This window comes from Gossypium hirsutum, chromosome A07 (assembly GCF_007990345.1).
Source record: "Gossypium hirsutum isolate 1008001.06 chromosome A07, Gossypium_hirsutum_v2.1, whole genome shotgun sequence".
In the NCBI taxonomy this organism is placed as follows: domain Eukaryota; kingdom Viridiplantae; phylum Streptophyta; class Magnoliopsida; order Malvales; family Malvaceae; genus Gossypium; species Gossypium hirsutum.
Window position 1 is genome coordinate 67,646,899 of NC_053430.1, and position 2,699 is coordinate 67,649,597.

Sequence of the window (2,699 nt, forward strand, 5' to 3'; positions counted from 1 at the left end):
CGAAAGGTCGTCCGCAATCATCCAGAATCCATAACGAAATAGATATTAGGGAGAAATCCGACGAGAAGCTGTATGGCGTATGTGGATGAGCCGGTCATAATCGAAGTAAATGTTGGCTTCGAAACTACCATGTTGGACAATTGTCGCAATCGTCGTAATCGGGTAGAAATTGAAATATAGTTCATTACATGTTGAGAGGATTGAATCACAAATTTGTCTACAATTTGTTGTAATTAATCTAATTTGACTTACATAGTTAGTATAAAGTCTATTTATTTAAATTTCAAAATAAAATAAAAAACCATAAAATTGATAAATAAAATGGCAAAAAAGTCATTAAATAAATACAAAATTTACTATTTAAATTGCAAAATAAAAACTTAAATTTATAAATAAAATGCCAAAAAATTCATTACATAAATATGAAGTTATTTATATTACAAAACCCCCTAAAATTGATGGTTTGATGGTGTCGTTCTAGAGGTATATTTTTGTTGAACTCAACGTTCACGTTGCGGGCGATTACGGCGATCAACGTTCTCTTCATCCGTATGTAGGGGTGTGCAAAATATAGATGAAAAATCATATGTCTTAAACGCCATCGATGAACTTGAGCCGAGAGGAGTGGAGTACGGCGGTGGATACGGGCCCTGAGGTGGATACAAGCCAGGATAACTTGAGTATTGAGGGGTAATAGGCTTTAGCTCCGACTCTGGCTCTGGTCCATGATGTGGATCTAGAAGGGGTTGTCCAATTCATGTCGTATGTGGAGGGACTACCATCGACCGCCCACCAAATAAAAATGGTTTCCCTATCTCAAAGTACCACTGTATGTACTCTAACGAGGGCTGCAGATCAAAAGCACGATCCATCTGAGGTACCCTCCCTAATCGGTTATTCCACATCGTAATATATTCTTCATGCACTTCTCCCCAATCATTTCCATACGCCCCTTCCTGCTCATCCCATGGATCTTCCCCAATCGTACTGGCAATATCGGGATATATTGTATGCAACTGAACTGCCGGAGTATTCGATCGCCATGATACCACTCCACTATCTGAAAATTGATAACGGGTGCGCTAATGCACCATAGGTTTAAGTGGACATGGGCAGATGAGGGAATAACCGCCATAATTTCTGGAACAGAATACGACATCCAAATGAACCGCACAGTTAATAACATTGTTATATTAACGAGCGTCGAGTGAGATAAAATAATAAAATTAAGTTTATATTAGAAAAACTTACCCCCTCTCCAGCATGATTCTCAATCATCAGATGGTATATCAAAACCGTATATGACTTCCCGATACCCGGATTAGTGCTCCATCTACGAAAACAAATTGTTAGAACAATATAATCTAAGAAAAAGTCAACTAATTCTTATAACGAGTAAAAATTAATCATCTATTAACGAGTGAAAATATATATGATTGGTGACTAATGGATGCCAAGAATGACATCCGGTAAAGTGCCCACGATTGCAGCAGTATGAGGCATCCACCTATGTCTATCACAGAAGTATCTGTTGTCCGAAAGTTCATGATACAACATGGCTAACACTGCGGACCCCCAACTGTACGAACGAGTGTTATGCAAATTGGATAATAGGGGTAAGTACATTAAGTGGACCGTACTACCGTTTGCATCTGGCATGAGTACACCCCCTATAAGGTGCATAATGTAAGCTCAAACAGCCTGTATCACCTCTCATTCATTGGTAGTACTAAGCAAATGCTCAAAATTGGCCTTTAGCCATGAAAACCTCAAATTTGTAAATTTTCCCTCACTTGGCGAGCATCCAATTAATTCATAGCACTGGGTAGCCGAATGAAAGATCGAACTTACGCCCGTGACCACATTCCCGTCGATGGGAAGCCCGAGCTGTAGTGCAACATCTTCTAGAGTGATAGTGCACTCCCCGCACAGCAAATGAAATGTATGGGTCTCCGGACGCCATCGCTCAACTAAAGTAAAAATTAAGTCGTATCGCAGATCAAAAGTCCGGATCAATGCTGCTGATCCGAACCCGGCTAACTCCTAGTATGGTATTAGGTGTTCATCTGGCAGAAACCCTACACTATTAACACGGCCCCTCAATATGCGGTATGGGCCCTGATATTATTAAATTAGCAAAATAATAAATACTATATAATTTAATTCCGCAAATAACATGAGTATCAAATAAAAATTTTATTACCATCTCTTTAATAGTACTTCATATGTGATTATTATTAATCAAAGAACCCATTTGCTGCAAATCTGCAATTTAAAAAAATGAATTCATTTAATTTGTTTCAAAAAATACAATAAATTATTTCAAATTTTAGAAACAAAACACGGTAAATATCTAATAATTTCCCATAATTTACCTACAATAAAAAAATTATGTTAGATTACAATAATAATATAATTATAATTAATATAAACTATCTAAACATAAAAACATACGAAAAGAGTCTGTTATGATTAAACTTGGACAAATTGATATCCAAGTTGATATAAAAAAAAATTAAATGAGTTAACAACAACTATTAATATACAAATACTTAACAACAACTTAAAAAAAATTAAATAAGGTTAAACATCTGCTCAAGTTCATTTTCATTTTGAAATGACTTTTAATTTTTTTCTAAGCTTATATGTTTTTAAACCCACCAAATACTAAACTAAACGCAACAATTTATAACTTAATC

The 2,699-nt window shown here is 35.8% G+C and overlaps 1 long non-coding RNA gene across 1 annotated transcript; it reads right to left on the bottom strand.

Annotated features, from left to right (window-relative positions):
* Positions 1-407: 407 nt before the first annotated feature.
* LOC107956904 (uncharacterized) lies at positions 408-2,267 on the bottom strand. Its single transcript, XR_001700304.1, has 3 exons — positions 2,204-2,267; positions 1,252-1,333; positions 408-1,140 (listed from the first exon to the last, which is right to left on the bottom strand). It is a non-coding gene; the product is annotated as an uncharacterized lncRNA (long non-coding RNA).
* Between the last annotated feature and the right edge of the window lie 432 nt (positions 2,268-2,699).